Source organism: Plecotus auritus (assembly GCF_963455305.1).
Source record: "Plecotus auritus genome assembly, chromosome: X".
Classification (NCBI taxonomy): Eukaryota; Metazoa; Chordata; class Mammalia; order Chiroptera; family Vespertilionidae; genus Plecotus; species Plecotus auritus.
The window spans coordinates 36,277,657-36,295,895 of record NC_137784.1 but is presented as its reverse complement, the minus strand read 5'-3'; positions in this window follow the sequence as shown (position 1 = coordinate 36,295,895).

The following is an 18,239-nucleotide window of genomic DNA, read 5'->3' as shown; positions in this document are numbered from 1 at the left end:
TCCAATCTGGGACCCCTCGAGGGATATCTGACTGCCCGTTTAAATGGGCAGTTAGACATCCTTTTCACAATCCAGGACTGCTGGCTCCCAGCTGCTTGCCTTCCTGCCTTTCTGATTGCCCCTAACCGCTTCTGCCTGCCAGCCTGATCACCCCCTAACCACTTCCCTGCCAGCCTGATTGATGCCTAAGTGCTCCCCTTCCAGCCTGTTGCCCCTAACTGCCCTCTTCTGCAGGCCTGGTCACCCCTAACTGCCCTCCCCTGCAGGCCTGGTCCCCCCCCAACAGTCCTTCCCTGCAGGCCCAGTCGCCCCTAACTTCCCTCCTTTGCCAGCCTGGTCACCCCTAACTGCCCTCCCCTGCAGGCTTGATTGCCCCCAACTGCCCTCCCTTGCAGGCCTGGTCCCTCCCAACTGCTCTCCCCTGCTGGCCTGATCACCCACAACTGCCCTCCCTTACAGGCCTGGTCCCTCCCAACTGCCCTCCCATGTTGGCCATCTTGTGGTGGCCATCTTGTGTGTTGGAGTGATGGTCAATTTGCATATTACTGTTTTATTAGATAAGATAGGTACTTGTTTTCTCACCATTTTCATTCTTTATGCTTATGTTCCTTCTTCCCTTCCTATTTCTTCTTTTTACAGCAGTCATTTTAGCATTTCTTGCATTGCTGGTTTGGTGGTAATAAACTCCCTTAATCCTTTTTTTTTTTTTTTTTTTGACTGTGAAGCTCCTGATTTCACCCTCAACTTTAATTGATAGTTATGCTGGGTACAGTATTCTTGGATTCATACCCTTGCTTTGTATGACTTTATATATGTTGTTCCTTTCCCTTCTGGTCTGATGTGTTTCTGTTGAGAAATCAGTCGATAGTCTGATGGGAGATCCCTTATAGGTAACTTTCTGTCTCTCTCTGACAGCCCTTAAGATTTTTACTTAGTTGTTGGTGTTTGCCAATTTAATTATAATGTGTCTTGGTGTCAGTCTTTTTGGGTTCATCTTGTTGGGACTCTGTGAGCTTCTTGGACTTGTGTGAGTTTTTTTGTCCCAATAACAGGGAAGTTTTCTGTCATTATTTCTTCAAACAGGTTTTCTCTTCCTTGCTCAGTTCCCCCTCCTTCTGGTACCCCTATTATGTGGATGTTGTTTCATTTCATGTTGTTCCAAAGTTCCCTTAGGCTGTCCTCTTGTTTTTAATTTTTTTTTCTAGATGCTGCTCTACTTGGGTATTTTTTCTTACCTTATCTTCTATCTCACTGATGCAGTCCTCTGCTTCTTCTAGTATACTGTTGTTGCTTTCTATTGAGTTCTTTATAGCAGCATTGTCATTTTTCATTTCTTCTTGTTTCTTACACATATTGTTGAATTTGTCTTCCATCCTTTTCAGCAACCTCATGACCATTTATCTGAATTCTTTCTCTGACATATTGTGTGCCTCCATTTTGTTTACTTCCTTTTCCAGTGATTACTCTTTTTCTTTTGTATGGGGGTTGTTTCTTTGTCTCCCCATGATCGCTCCTCTCAGGTCTCTGGTTATGTAGCTCTTTCTCTCCTGTATTGACTCTCTCTAGGTGATCAATCTCTGACCTGCCATCCACGGATTGCCTCACCAGCTGTGTATAATTCGACAATTCCAAGTAGATGTTATTCAATTCAGCTCTTCCTTCTATCTGCTCTGTGAGAAGGTGCAGAGCCCCTCCACATATTTGGTGCTGCTTTGTCTCCCCCTGGACAAACTTTTTAAGGGTCTGTGGTCAGGGAGGCTAGATTCTCCGTGTCTGTGGGTTAGCAGCTGAGGCAGCTGGTCCCTATGTGTTGTGGTTATAGAGTCCTGGGGGGTATCTGAGGTCTTCCTGGTTGAAGGTAGGATGGGCTTCCAATCACGGCCACTATCCCCTTCAAGTTGGAGTGGTCTCTGTGGTAGAGTTGGACACTCCATGAAAGATTTCAGCAGTAGTAGAGGCTGCCTGGCCAGGGGAACCTTGTCTGCCAGTCCCCAACAGTCCTGTGTATTATAGCTGTTCCTCATTCACAAATACAGACACTCCCTGCATGTCCACACACTCTCCTTTTGCTCTTACTTACACACTATCTTGCAGCCTGCTTTCCCTTTGGTATCCATCTTGGATCTCTCTACAGATGCCTTTTTAGAAATGGTTACTGTTGTTATACTTCCCCTACCCTTGACTTGGTTTAGCCAAACCCCTATTTGGATTGAACAATAGCCCTTAAAGGGAGAAAAATTACAACAAGCCCATCTACTGGTGAAAGAATAGTTAGAATTAAGGCTCATAAGACCTTCTATAATAGCCCCTAGAATTCTCTTATTTTCATGACCCCCCCAAATTTAAAAAGTGGCAGCTTTTACATGATTTAAAGGCCATTCAACCCATGGATGCTCTTCCGCCTGGACTTCCCTCCCCGGCTATGATCCCACAAGAATTGCTATTATTATAATAGATTTAAAGAATTGTTTCTGTATCATTCCTTTGGCTACCCAGGATGGATAAAAAATTGTATTCACTCTCCCCTCAATTAACAATGAGGAATGTACTCAGAAATATCACTGGAAAGTCCTCTCACAGAGAATGCTAAACAGCCCAATGATATGTCAATACCATATACATCAGACACTTATACCAACTAGGCAATAGTTCCTTTCTGGAAAAACATTACATGGATGACACCCTCCTTGCAGGCCCTGATAAAGACCTATTCTATTATATGTACTCTTCAATACAAAAGGAAACAGCCTTAAGAAGCCTTTGAATAGCCCTTGAAAAGGTACAAAATACAAAACCATGGAAATATCTGGGACGTATCTTAACTAAAAGAACCATCAAACCCCAAAAGGTTATCTTTGATAAAAGAAAACTAAAAACCCTAAATAATTTTCAAAAATTGCTAGGAAATATAAATTGGATACAACTGACACTAGGCATTCCCACCATGAATTTACAAAACCTGTTTAACATACTAAAAGAGGATCCAACTTTAAATTTCCTGAGACAGCTGTCTGCTGAAGGGATAAAGTAATTCCATTTGGTCAAGAATGCTCTCAATGCACAATATATAAATAGAATTTCTCACCAGCATTCTCTTCAATAATTTTTATTTCCCATTAGACATTTACCTACTGGGTTTATAGGACAACTGATACCTGAATTGAGGTTCATTGAATGGTTGTTTTACTCCCATTCTCCCTCCAAAACTTTATCACCTTATCTAGCTTTAATTTGCTCTCTAATTCTAGATGGGAGACAGCAATATGCTAAACTCACAGGACATGATCCTTAAGTCATTCGCCTTCCACTAATCAAGACTCAATTTGTGAAGTCATTTTCCACTTCCATAGATTTACAAATTGCCCTATCTGATTTCATAGGGCAGATAGAGCATTCTCTCCCTGCTGATAAAACATTATATTTTTGTCACACACTAAGTTAATCTATCGCACTAAAATTGTACATATTCCTATCCCAGGGATACTTCCCATGTTCACCGATGTCTGAGAAAAAAAAAACAAAAACGAAAAAACACACAGCCATTCAATGAGAGGGATTCACATCAACACAGCGAGCTGAAATTAGAGCACTAGTTTTAATACATTCCCCTTGCAACCCCTGAACATTGTTAGTGATTCTGCCTACTCTGTTTATTTTTTACAAAATTTAAAAACTTCACTCATTAAGCTTACATTAGATCCATCCCTCTTAACACAGTTCCTTTGCCTCCAGGCCTTACTAGATGGTGGATCACATCCTCTCTTTATGTCTCATATCAAATCTCACAATTCCCTTCCTGGACCATTAACACAGGCCAATGACAAAATAGACCACTTAGTAATAACAGCTACTTTAATGAAAGCCCATCAATCCCATGAATTATTCCATCAAAATTGGAGACAATTACATAAGGAATTTCAACTGCTCCAAAGAATAACTAAACAAATTATTTTACAACTAGTGGCCCGGTGCATGAAATTCGTGCACATTAAAAGGCAGACCCAGAGTCAAGTCACCGCCCACCCACATGCACTTCAAAATCGTGTGAGACCCAGACCCGGCTGCCTCCCCTCCTTTAGGCTAGATCCAGACCCGGCCAGTCCCACCCTTGTCAAGCCCCGCCAGGTGGGGGACACGGCCTGAGATACCCTGTCAAACCCTGCTGGGTGGAGGGCATGGCCTGAGGTCCCCCATCAAGCCCCACTGGCAGGGGGGCACAGCCTCAGGTCCCCCATCACGTCCTGCTGGGATGGGGGTGCGGCCTGAGTTCCCCCGACCCAGTACTGGGGGTGCACCTTGAGGTATCCCGTCAAGCCCCGCTGGGTGGGGAGCATGGCCTGAGGTCCCCTGTCAATCCCAGCCAGGCAGGGGGATGCAGCTCCTGGCCCGGTGCTGGGGGGTGGGTGCGGCCTGAAGTACCCTGTCAAGCCCCACCTGGTGGGGGGCATGACCTAAGGTCCCCTGGCTTGGTGCCGGGGCAGGGGTCGTGGCCTGAGGTCTCCGTCAAGTCCCGCCAGGTGGGGGGCATGGCCTGAGGTCCTCAGCCTGGTGCCAAGGCAGGAGTTGTGGCCTGAGGTCCCCCAGCCTGACACCAGGGCGGGGGGCATGGCCTGAGGTCCCCTGTCAAGCCCTGCCGGGTCGGGGGGGGCATGGCCTGAGGTCCCCTGTCAAGTCCTGCTGGGTGGGGGGCACAGCCCGAGGTCTCCTGTCAAGCCCTGCCGGGTGGGGGTGTGGCCTGAGGTCCCCTGTCAAGCCCCACGGGAGCAGGGGAGGGAGTAGCCTCAGGTCCCTGCTGATTGCTTGTTAAGACTCCTTGAGGGAACTTGGCCTCAGCTGTGGGTGCAGCCATCTTTGTGACATAGTGATGGTCAGTTAGCATATTCCCTCTTTATTAGATAGGATGTCCTAACTGTCAAATGACAGGCACCTCACCACCCTCCATGGGAATTAATCCTAGAGGCCTATGGGCCAATGTCCTTTGACAAACAGATGTTACTCACATTACCTCTTTTGGAAAACTCCAATATGTACATGTAATTATAGACACTTTTTCTGGTATAATCAGTGCCCATACTCTTCCCAGTGAATACATGCACTATGTAATTAAACATCTATTACTCACATTTGCATTTTTAGGAATCCCAACAAAAATTAAAACTGACAATGGGCCTGCTTATAGCAGCCATGCCCTTTCCACCTTTTGCAAGACTTGGTCCATCCAACATTCCACAGAAATCCCTCACAATCCACAGAGACAGGCCATTGTTGAGCACTCCCATTCGACATTAAAGAACATGCTAGTAAAACAAAAAAAAAAAGGGAATATGGGACTCAAGGATCCAGCTATGATGCTATCTAAAGCACTCTTTACCCTTAATTTTTTTAACTTGAACGATCACTTTCTATCCCCCATAAAATGTCACTTCTATAGCACCAGCTCAGAAACCACACTTACAGTAAGATGTAGAAACTAATAACTAGGACAGACCCAATTAATTATTAACATGGGGGAGAGGATATGCATGTGTTTCTACCTTCACAGGACTGCTGTGGATTCCAGCTCATCAGATTAAACCTTATCATAGCATGGCACAGGAACAATCCTCTTCCAGAAATAAAGAATCTGTGCCTGGGGACTCCACAGCTCTGAACAACGCACCTCAACCTGACCCAGATGGCCCCCAGTATAACTTTGGGAATGATGAAAAAGCTGACAGGAAAGGCTGAACAACTATTGGAGCATGCTTACCCTCCACACACCCCAGATAACATTTTTCTTGTTATGACTTCCTTGATTCACCTCAACTTCTGTACGGTATGGTTTGGCATTTTTGCCTGGCTTTGGGAACCAGCATGTGCCATCTTATATTGGGCCCACATTATAGACCCATCTTTCTTTAGACCCCTAACTTGTGGGGACACCCCTTTTCCTCTGTCTAACAACCTAACCTCCCCCTTAGGAATAATAGACTTGCCACCAATAGGCAATCTTGAGAATGGGACACATTGGACAACTGTCCCTCCCAATACCTCTTTTCATTCCAATCTACTACCCTTACGCGTTACCTCCTCCAATTCCTCTCATACTGTATAAAAGCTCATAATCATTCCTAAAAATAATCAAATTAAAGCCCAACTAACCTTTCAGCAGGCAGTCTGGCCTGTGACAATCACTACTATGTCTCCTATACCTCCATGTAAGCAAAATAAGCTATGAAAACCTTCTGCTGAAATATTCCATTGAAAAGTTTGTGAATAAAATCATGCCTATTTGATGGTATTAGAGGACCTACAGGTTATAGATTGGAGCCCACATGGTCATTTACAAGCCAACCACACTGACATTCTGGTACACCATGCATCTAATACTAACTAAATCAGTTATACAGGCATGCCTATAGTTTGGACTAAGGGAAGGATAAATTCCCCACAACCTCAAATTCTAGGCTTGCCAGTTCAAAAAACATATGGAAATTAGGCCATATTTTCAATCCTTTGAAATTGTGGCATGATGACTACAAGGACTCCTCTGGCCACTATAGTATGACTTTTACTGATCATCATACAGACAATAGCCTGATTTGCACCACTCACCCCTATGTCTTTGTTATGGGCCCAATCTACTAATAAACCATAGTTCATCTTTTCTAATACAAATTGAGAAAAAAAAACTTATTTGGCATCCTGTATTACCACCCAAAAGATTACCTCATTAAACATCAACACTACACTGAGTGGCCAGATTATTATGATCTCTGAATGCATAATAATCTGGACACTCAGTGTTTATTCTATACAATAAAAGGCTAATATGCAAATTGTCCCCTTGACCAGGAGTTCGACCAGCAGGCAGGCCGGCCAACTGCCCATGTCCCCTCCTCTTCGGCAGGCTAGCAGGACCTCACCCATGCATGAATTCATGCACCGGGCCTCTGTGCCTTTAATATATATATATATATATATATATATATATATATATATATATATATACTGAGTAGTTCAGAGATCATAATAATCTGGCCACTCAGTGTATTATGATACTTAGGAGACAAGCAGAAATCCTAATACCTATTAATCTCACCAGGAAATAACAAGACTCATCAACTATCAAAATCTTAGAAAAAAACATTGAGCCAATTGCGGTCCAAAAGATTTTGGGGAATACTCTTTACAGCCATCATCTCAGCTATTGTTATTCTTACTACTGCCAGCGTCCCGATGGTGGCCCTTTCTGAGTCTGTGCAGACTGCCACACTTATAGACAATATGGCCAAAAATACAACTGAGAAATTCACTATACAACAACACATAAATGAAAAAATATTAACTAGGGTACAGACAATAAAGAAAACCATTAAATATTTGTAGGAAAAACAGGAGACTATAACCTACAGATAAATGCTCAATTGCAATAAAAAACATAAATGCATATATGTCACCCCAATAAAATGAAACACTAGTCACCATCAGGGAATTAATGTTAAAAAAATCTATGGAAAGTCTTTCACAATAACCTTACTGAAAAAATAAACATGTTACAAAGACAAATAAAAAAGTACTTGCTTAAAATTAACACCCAAATGTATGGCTTTTTTATACACCAATAATGAACTCACAGAAAGAGAAACTAAAAAAAAAAAAAAAAATCCCATTTACCATTGCACCAAAAAAATTAAGATACCTAGGAATAAACTTAACTAATGATATAAAAGACCCTTACTCTGAAAACTATAGGACACTGGTTAAAGAGATAGAGGAAGACATAAACAAATGGAAGAACATACCATGTTCATGGATTGATAGAATCAAAATCATTAAAATGTCCTTACTACCCAAAGCAATTTATATATTAAATGCAATCCCCATTAAAATACCAATGGCATATTTCACAGACCTAGACCAAACTCTCCCAAAATTCATATGGAATAAGAAAAGACCCCAAATAAATGCATCAATCCTAAGAAAGAAGAACAAAGTTGGAGGGATCTCAATACCAGATATCAAGCAATATTACCAAGCCAATGTTCTCAAAATTGCCTTCTACTGGCACAAGAACAGACATATAGACAAATGGAACAGAACAGAGAGCCCAGAAAACAACCCAAGCCATTATGCTCAATTAATATTTAACAAAGGAGGCAAGACCATACAATGGAGTCAAGACAGTCTCTTCAATAAATGGTGTTGGGAAAATTGGTCAGATACATGCAAAAATAAATGAAACTAGATCACCAACTTACACCATAAAAATAAACTCAAAATGGATAAATGACTTAAATATAAGATATGAAACCATAAAAATCTTAGAAGATTCCATAGGCAGCAAAATATCAGATATATGTTGTGGCAATATCTTTACTGATACAGCTCCTAGGGCAATGGAAACTAAGAAGAAAATAAACAAATGGGACTACATTAAAAAAAAAGCTTCTGCACAGCAAAAGAAACCATCAACAAAACAACAAGAAAGCCCACTGCATGGGAGAACATATTTACCAATGCTATCTCTGATAAGGGTTTAAGCTCCAAAATTTACAGAGAACTTGTACTTCTTAACAAAAGGAAGGTAAGCAATCCAATAAAAAAATGGGCAAAGGAACTAAGTAGAGACTTTTTGAAATAGGACATACAGAAGGCCAAGAGACATGAAAACATTCTCAAAGTCACTAATCATCTGAGAGATGTAAATCAAAACAACAACGAGGTACCATCTCACACCTGTCAGAATGACTATCATTAACAAATCAACAAAAGACAAGTGCTGGCAAGGATGCAGAGAAAAAGGAACCCTTGTGCACTGCTGGTGGGAATGCATATTGGTGCAGCCACTGTGGAAGACAGTATGCAGTTTCCCCAAAAGTTAAAAATAGAACTCCCATCTGACCCAGTAATCCCACTTCTAGGAATATATCCCAAGAAATCAGAAACACCAATCAGAAAGGAAATATGCACCCCTTTGTTCATAGCAGCACAATTTACAATAGCTAAGATTTGGAAGCAACCTAAGTGCCCATCAGCAGATGAGTGGATTAAAAAGCAAACAAACAAACAAAACAAAACAAAACAAAACAAAACAAAACAAAAAACAGTGGTACACCTACACAATGGAATACTATGCTACTCTAAAAAGAAGGAACTTTTACCATTTGCAACAGCATGGATGGACCTGGAGAGCATTATGCTAAGCAAAATAAGCCAGTTGGAGAAAGATAAATATCACATGATCACACTCATATGTGGGATATAAGAAAAACATAAACTGATGAATAATAATAGATCCAGAAACAAAGAAACACTGAACAGACCATCCAACCTCAGAGGGAAGGCAGGGGTGGGTAGGATAAGAGAGCAACCAAAGAACTTACATGCATGCATATTAGCATAACCAATAGACATGGACACTGTGGAGATGGGGGCTTTTCCTGGGAGTTGGGAGTGGCCAGGGAGAGATCAATGAGAGAAAAGGGAGACATATGTAATATTTTAAACAATCAAACATACAAAAAGAAAAAAATTCCTTACTGTCAATGAACATGAACAACAGACTACTATTTGGAATGCAATAAAGAAACATTAATAATGAATAAAGCCCACCACATGATTTCCTAGTATCAATTGATACCTGATTGAACTAACCATTGTTGTCCTTGTAATTCTCTTTGCTTTTCTTAGAGTTTGCAAAATTAAAACTCAAACAATGAACACAGTTCTTGGACCCCAACATTCCAAAACAAAAAGTTTTCCACCTCCCTCTGTCTTTGGCAGCCACCAAAACAAAATAAGAGGAGATGTGGGGAAGCATGGGACTTGATTGGAAAGTTTGTAAGGAGGAAACTCCAAAAGGTCAGAACCTCCAGGGGGAATTGGCTGAAGGTGACTGCCCCTTCCTTGACTTTTCCAAACAAGTCTGAGTCCCTGGGTGTTTACTGGAATCTTTATGCTTAGTCTTTAGATGTCCTTGCTTAATGGACGCTACAGACGTATGTATCTTCTCAAGGATACTTACACTGCTGATAGTATCAAAGTTAATTTTAGTTCAAGCTTTTGTTTCAATAAAAACCTAAGAGGCAGGTGAACGGGGATGTTTGGTTACTCTAGCCAGGCAGTCCCTTAGCCCTCTCTTTGAAAGAACCATATGTCAAAGTAATCATTCATCTGTCCCTCAGGGTCTTCTGGTCAGCCCCGGCACTATTGCAATTGGAATTGTTTTTCCAAAGGACTAGCAAATAGGATAATATCTCTTCAGGCAAGCTTTCATGTTGTTACATCATAAGAGTTTTAATCAGAAAGATCTACTAGTAAATTGATGTTTAAAATGGGGGGAAATGATCTCACTCCCCTCTCAGAGTGTAAAACTAAAAAAGAAAAATCTGAGGAAATGAGTGTTTTAAACATTCTAAATTCTCTTCCCAGAGGCCCTGGAGCTGATATGGTCCTGGAACAATAGAGAAATTAATGTTACCCCAAAACATTGTGCAGGCTGTGGAAGCAGCAGTCACCACTGTCCCACCTCTCAGTAAAAGAAAAAGTGGTACTTTTAAATTCAATACATGGGGCCTGATATTTCCCCCAAACTCTACTCTAGCCTCCTTAGAAATTGTCAAGGACACTAGATAATTAAACAACTCACTTTTGAGCACAATAAAGAAATATAGCAATCACCAAAACTCCAAATGTATAAATTAATTTTAATTGTTGTCTTTTAAAGTTATTAACAAAAAATATGTTTGTTTTTGCCTGGGTATACCGAAAGGATTCATATTATGCCATTATCCCTCTTTAAAATGTTAGTGTATTTGCTAATGAAAAAAAAATACAACTATTTCTGAATGTTATGAAATATATTCATAAATTTGTCAGTCTAAAGAATGATGATTGCTTTCTGTTATTTCTCATTAAAGTTTCTAATAGTTCAGAATTATAATTAAGCTGGAAAAAAGTATGTGGTTTGGGTAATATAGAATTGACAGTAGGTTGATATAAAGTTGGTTATTTCTGAATGAGGTAAGAAGAAACAGACTAAAAGGGACTAGGAAAATCCGAGAAGTACTTTGTAAGTTGCAGAGGGTTCGTGTACATTGCAGAGGGTCTGTGCAAGTTGAAGGAGGATTGTTTAGAGAGAAGATGCAAAAGGAAAGAATTGAGAAAGTGGAAAAAATGTGAGAAAGGATTTAACAAAAGGGATATACATATTACAGGAAGAAATATGTATAGGAATACTCAAGAAGAGAAATGAAAACATAAAAAAGAAATAAGAAAGAAAAAGAAAGGCACATAGATAGCTAGTAAAGCAGAGTGGTAATTTTAATGACAAATGAAAAGGCCAGGAAGCTCTCTTAGAGTTTTCAAAATCAGTTGTAATTTCTCCACAGAAACTCCAGGTACAATTGACAGTGGGGAACATATTAATTGATTTCTTAGTCTGATATACTTTCATGTGTAATTCTGAATTTTATCTTAAAACTAGAGGCCCAGCATGCACTATTAAGCTTGCTTCCTCTTGCCTCAGCTGGACGCCCTGCCCATTGCCGCTAGTAGCTCATGCCCCACCCTCTGCCCCTTGTAGTTCTCCACTGCTAGTAGCTCTCCACTACCAGTAGCTCATGCCTCACCCCACCCACCAGGAGAGCTGCTGCTCATTTGTTCATGATGCCATAACAGCATCACGACCACAGGCCCTTTATGATACAGATGTTGTTAGAAAAATCAAATTACTTTGTAAATTACATTATAATCAGCTCTATAACCATGTCATTTTAAGGACTTTTGTCATTTAGAGACAGTTATTGTTTTACTCTGATGCATTAGCAAAAATGTGACATCTTTATAAAGACCCATGGAAAGGACTCTGACTTACTCTGAAATATAAATTTCTGAGAATAAAATTTCAGACCATACATTTAAAATAAAGATTTATTGAACTTGAAGAAAAAAACTGGATTCATAGAAATACTGGCAAATAATCAGGATGAACAAAAATTGATTATGGGACTGAATGAACTGAAAATAATCATTATTCTTATGACTGTTCAAAATATGGCTTATTTTAAAAGATATATTTTATTGATTTCAGAGAGGAAGGGAGAGGGAGATAGGAACATCAATGATGAGAGAGAATCATTGATCCACTGCCCCCTGCACGCCCCACACTGGGGATCGAGCCCACAACCCTGTCATGTGCCCTGACCGGTAATCGACCCATGACCTCCTGGTTCTCAGGTTGACACTCAACCACTGAGCCACGTCAGGTAGGCAAAATATGGCTGATTTTTAAAAACTTGTTTTCTTACAGCAATTTGGTAAATTGTACCTTGATAAGCAATATTAAAGAATGTATTTTTTCTCCCTACTTGATCCCTCCAGAATTTAAAAACTTTTAATGGGTGAGTATTATGTTCATAGCAATATGTTTACATGAATCCAATAGGAATCTGATTTATACATAATAGGACACATGAAGCCAGTTTCCAACTGAAGTTTTATTAACCAAGTGTATGATTGGAATGCAATGTTTGAGAAAGATATGCCTACACTCTGGATGTCATAAAAAAGATTTAAGGAATGAAGAATGACTTTGAAAACATGGCCAGGAGAGGCAAGATGGCGACCGGCAGGAAGGTAGGGAGGGAGAGTGTGTGAGAGAGTGAGGGAGTGATAGAGGTGTGTGTGGACCTGTGTGGGTGTGTGTGTGAGTGAAATAGGGACAGTTAGACACTGCAGTTCTTCCAGGGGGCTGCCAATCTGGGCAGTCTTAGACCGCAAAACCCCGTGGCTGCCGCAAACACTCCAGGGAAGACACTGGCAGCACAGAGACCATGCCATCTTGAAGAATAGAACTGCTTGAGACTAGGATCCTAGACTCGCCACCACCCAGTCTGGTCATGGAAGCAAACCAGGACCCTACAGCCACTCTGGTAGAAGAACTGCCACCACAGCTGCAGACCCAGTGACACCAGTATCCAGGCACCCGGCTGCAGATTTCTGTGAGTCACAAAGCCAATCCCCCTCCCCCACTGCCCCCGCAACAGTGACATAGAAACTACCAGACCCCAGCCACACAATAAGGCTTTCTGCACACACAAAGCAGTGGCAACTCTGCCTGACTTTGAGCCTTGGTGTCAGACACGGGAAGTTTGTTTCCTGCGATTAGGCAGGGAGACTGAGCGGAATTTGAGCCTAGCTGCTTATCCCTAGGGAGGTGGTCTTCTGCGACCAGATCCCCCGCCCACACAGGGCAGGGAGACAGCACTGAACCTGACCCTGGAGTTGCGAAGTCGGGGAATTTGTTTCCCGCAAATCATCTCTGCACCCAGGCAGGAAGGCAGTCCTGAATTTGAGCATAGGTGCACGACCTTGGGGAGATTGTATTCTGTGACCAGATCCTATGCCCACGCAGGGAGACAGCACTGAATTTGAGCCTGGGGGTGCAAACTCAGGGAGATTGTTTCCCATGACCAGATCCTGCACCTTAGCAGAGAGGCTGCTGTGAATTTGAACCTGGATGTGCGGTCTCAGGGAGTTTGTTCCCCACGACCAGATCCTGTGCCCACACAAGAAGGGAGCACTGAATTTGAGCCTGGGTACATGGATATAGGGAGTTTGTTTTCCACAGTGCACACCCGTGTGACCAGACCCCACTCCCACACTAAGGGGCAGAGCCACCTGACTTTGATTAAGGGCAAGTGCACCCAGAAGGCTGTTTACCGCAGGGCAGAAGTGGACATCCTGCAAAAACAGTGCGACTGAGCACCCCGGTCTCCTGGGCATATCGGGAACCCTGAATCTCCACACAAGAGGCAGCATTAACCACCAGTGACTAACTACGTTCCTCATTACGTGCACCTGAGATCCCTGATTCCCAGTACATTCACACTAAGAGCCAGTGACTCCAATTCTTGGCGCACGTGCACACAGGGACCTGATTCTCAGTGTGAGGCAGCACCAAGAAACAGAGACTCGGATACTCAATTCTCGGCATGGACACTGGGAGCCTCTGACTCCTGACATGCAATAGGGGACTTTAATTTTTGGCACACGCCAGTGGGTTCTCTGTTTCAACATGGAGCAGGCAGGGTCCCTGATTCTAGGTGCACACATGAGGCCACACTAAGCACCTGTGACTCTGACCCAGGGCGAGCGTGGTTCCCACCATCCCACAGCAACCGCACGTCTTGGTATTGGAGCTCTTCAGTAACACTTCGGAGGTCCAAAACTCCCACTGCACACAGTCCAGGCAACTCGACATCTGAACCTTCTGGTGATAGTCAGAATGGGAAAATGAAGCAATCCTCAGAGGAAAGAAAAGGAGGAATTGCCAAGTAAGGAAATAAGTGAAACAGAAACATGCAACATGACAGAAAAAGAATTTAGAGTAATGGTCACACAGTTCATACACCGGATGGATGAGAAAATCAACAACTTATGCAAAAATCAGGAAGACATGAAAAATGATATAGCTACATTCAAAAACACCATGGAAGGCTTCAACAGTAGACGAGAAGAAGCAGAGGACTGAATCAGCGAGTAAGAAGATCAGGTACAGAAACAAGCCAATATGAACAGCAACTAGAGAAAAAAATTAAAAATCAGGAGGAGAGCCTAAGGAAGCTTTGGGACAATGCAAAACGAAATAACATACGTATAATAGGGCTGCCAGAAGGACAAGAAGAGTAGCAAGGATTAGAAAATTTATTTGAAGAAATAATGACAGAAAATTTCCCTGATATGGGGAAGAAAAAAGTTACTCAAGTACGAAGAGTCCCAAGCAAGATGAATCCCAAAAGACCCACACCAAGACATGCCATAATTACAATAGCAAATGTTATTGACAAAGAGAGAATCTTAAAGGCTGCAAGAGAGAAACAGAGAGTTACCTACAAAGGATCCCCCTTAATTATCAAATGATTTCTCAACAGAAACACATCAAGCTAGAAGGGAATGGAAGGAGATATACAAAGTGATGCAAAGCAAGGGACTCAATCCAAGAATACTCTATCCAGCAAGACTATCAATCAAAATTGAAGGGGAAATCATGAGCTTCGCAGACAAAAAAAAGGCTAAGGGAGTTTATCACTACCAAACCAGCAATGCAAGGAATGCTAAAGGAAATGCTGTAAAAAGAAGAAATAAAAAGGTAAGAAGGAACACAGCCTCAAAAAATAAAAATGGCTACAAACAAGTACCTTTCAATAATAACTTTAAACGTAAATGGACTAAATGCTCAAATCAAAAGACATCAAGTGGCTGAATGGATAAAAAAAAAATGACACATATATCTGCTGTGGACAAGAGACCCACCTCAGAACAAGGGACTCACACAGACTTAAAATGAAGGGCTGGAAAAATATCTTTCAAGCAAATGGAAATGAAAAAAAGCTGGGGTAGAAGTACTTATTTCTGACAAAATAGACCTCAAAGTAAAGGCCATAACAAGAGATAAGGAAGGCCACTTCATAATAATAAAGGGATCGATACAACAAGAGGATATAACCCTGATAAACATATATGCACCCAATGCAGGAGCACCCAAATACATAAAAAAAACTCCTGGAAGATATCAAGGGAGAGATCGACAACAAGACAATCATAGTAGGGGACTTTAATACACCAATGACATCACTGTATAATTTCTCTAGAGAAAAAATCAGCAAAGACACAGCAATTCTAAATTACTCACTAGATCAGATGGACCTAATTGACATCTTCAGAGCATTTCACCCCAAAGCCACGGAATATACGATCTTCTCAAGTGCACATGGGACATTTTCAAAAGTAGAACACATATTGGGTCACAAACTAAGTCTCCCCAAATTCAAAAAGATTGAAATAATATCAAGCATTTTCTCAGACCACAAAGGCATAATATTAGAAATAAACTACAATGAAAACATTCCAAAATATTCAAACACTTGGAAGCTGAAGCATGCTATTAAACAAAGATTGGGTTATCAATGAGATCAAAGAAGAAATTAAAAACATCCTGGAGACTAATGACAATAAAAACACAACAATGCAAATACTACAGGACACAATGAAAGCAATCCTGAGAGGGAAGTTAATAGCTCTACAGGCCTACTTCAAAAAAAAGAAAAAATGGTAATAAATCATCCAACTCAACAACTAAAAGAATTAGAAAGAGAGCAACAAGAAAAGCCTACAGTGAGCAGAAGAAAGGAAATAATAAAGATTGGGGCAGAAATTAATGACATAGAGACCAAAAAAAAGCAATACAAGAGATCGATGAAACCAAGACCTGGTTCTTTGAAAGGATAAACAAGATTGATGAACCTCTAGCCAGGCTCACCAAGAAGCAAAGAGAGAGAACCCAAATAAATAAAATCAGAAATGAAAGAGGAGAAATAACAGACCCCACATAAATAAAAAGGATTATTAAAAAATACTATGAACAACTCTATTCTAACAAACTAGACAACCTGGAGGAAATGGACACATTCCTAGAAAAATACAAACTTCCAAAACTTACTCAGGAAGATACTAAAAAACTCAATAGGCTGATAACTTTGGAAGAAATTGAAGCAGTCATCAAAAAGCTTCCAGGAAACAAAAGCCCGTGGCCAGATGGCTTTACAGGGGAGTTTTACCAAACATTCAAGGAAGAACTAAAACCTAGCCTCCAAAGACTATTCCAGAAAATTCAAGAGGAAGGAACACTTCCAAGCTCCTTCTATGAAGCCAGCATCACCCTAACACCAAAACCAGATAGAGATAACACAATGAAAGAGAATTACAGACCAATATCCCTCATGAACATAGATGCCAAAATCCTCAACAAAATTCTAGCAAATCTGATCCAGCAGTACATAAGAAAGATCATACACCATGACCAAGTAGGATTTATCCTGGGGATGCAAGGATGGTACAATCTTCGCAAATCAATAAAGGTGATACATCACATAAACAAATTGAGAGATAAAAATCACATAGTCATATCAATTGATAAAGAAAAAGCATTTGATAAAATCCAACACCGATTCTTGATAAAAACTCTCAGCAAGGTGGGAATAAAAGGATCATAGCTCAATATAATAAAAGCCATATATGATAAACCCACAGCCAGCATCATACTCAATGGACAAAAGCAAAAAACCATTTCCCCTAAGAAAAAGAACAAGACAGGGATGCCCTCTCTCACCACTCCTGTTCAACATAGTACGGGAAATACTAGCCATTGCTTTCAGACAAGAAGAAGGAATAAAAAGCATCCAAATTGGAAAAGAGGAAGTAAAGCTGTCCTTATTAGCAGAAGACATGATACTGTACATAAAAAACCCAAAAGACAACATCAAAAAATTATTAGACTTAATAAATGAATTCAGCAATGTAGCAGGATACAAAATTTATGCCAAGAAATCTATGGCATTTCTATACACCAATAATGAACTTACAGAAAGAGAGACTAAAAAAGCAATGCCATTTACCATCATACCAAAAAAAAATTGAGATACGTAGGAATAAACTTAACTAAAGAGGTAAAAGACCTATATGCAAAAAACTACAGGACACTGAAAAAAGAGACAGAGGACGATATAAACAGATCAAAGAACATACCGTGTTCGTGGATTGGTAGAATCAACATCATCAAAATGTCCATTCTACCCAAAGCAATCTATAGATTCAATGCACTCCCTATTAAAATACCAACAGCATATTTCACAGACATAGAAAGAACTCTCCAAAAATTCATGTGGAATAAAAAATGACCCCGAATAGCTACAGCAATCCTGAGAAAGAATAATAAAGTAGGTGAGATCTCAATACCAGATATCAAGCTGTATTACAAAATCACTGTTCTCAAAACAGCCTGGTACTGGCACAATAACAGATATAGATCAATAGAATAGAATAGAGAACCCAGAAATAGACCCAAACCACTATGCCCAATTAATATCTGACAAAGGAGGCATGAACATAAAATGGAGTCAAGACAGTCTCTTCAATAAATGGCATTGGGAAAATTGGATAGGTACATGCAAAAAAATGAAACTAGACCACAAACTTACACCATACACAAAAATAAACTCAAAATAGATAAAGGACTTAAACATAAGAAGGGAAACCATAAAAGTACTAGAGGAATCCACAGGCAGCAAAATCTCAGACATATGCCGAAGGAACTTCTTCACTGATACTGCTCCTAGGGAAATGGAAAATAAAGAGAAAATAAACAAATGGACTACATCAAAATAAAAAGCTTTTGCACAGCAATGAAACCATTAACA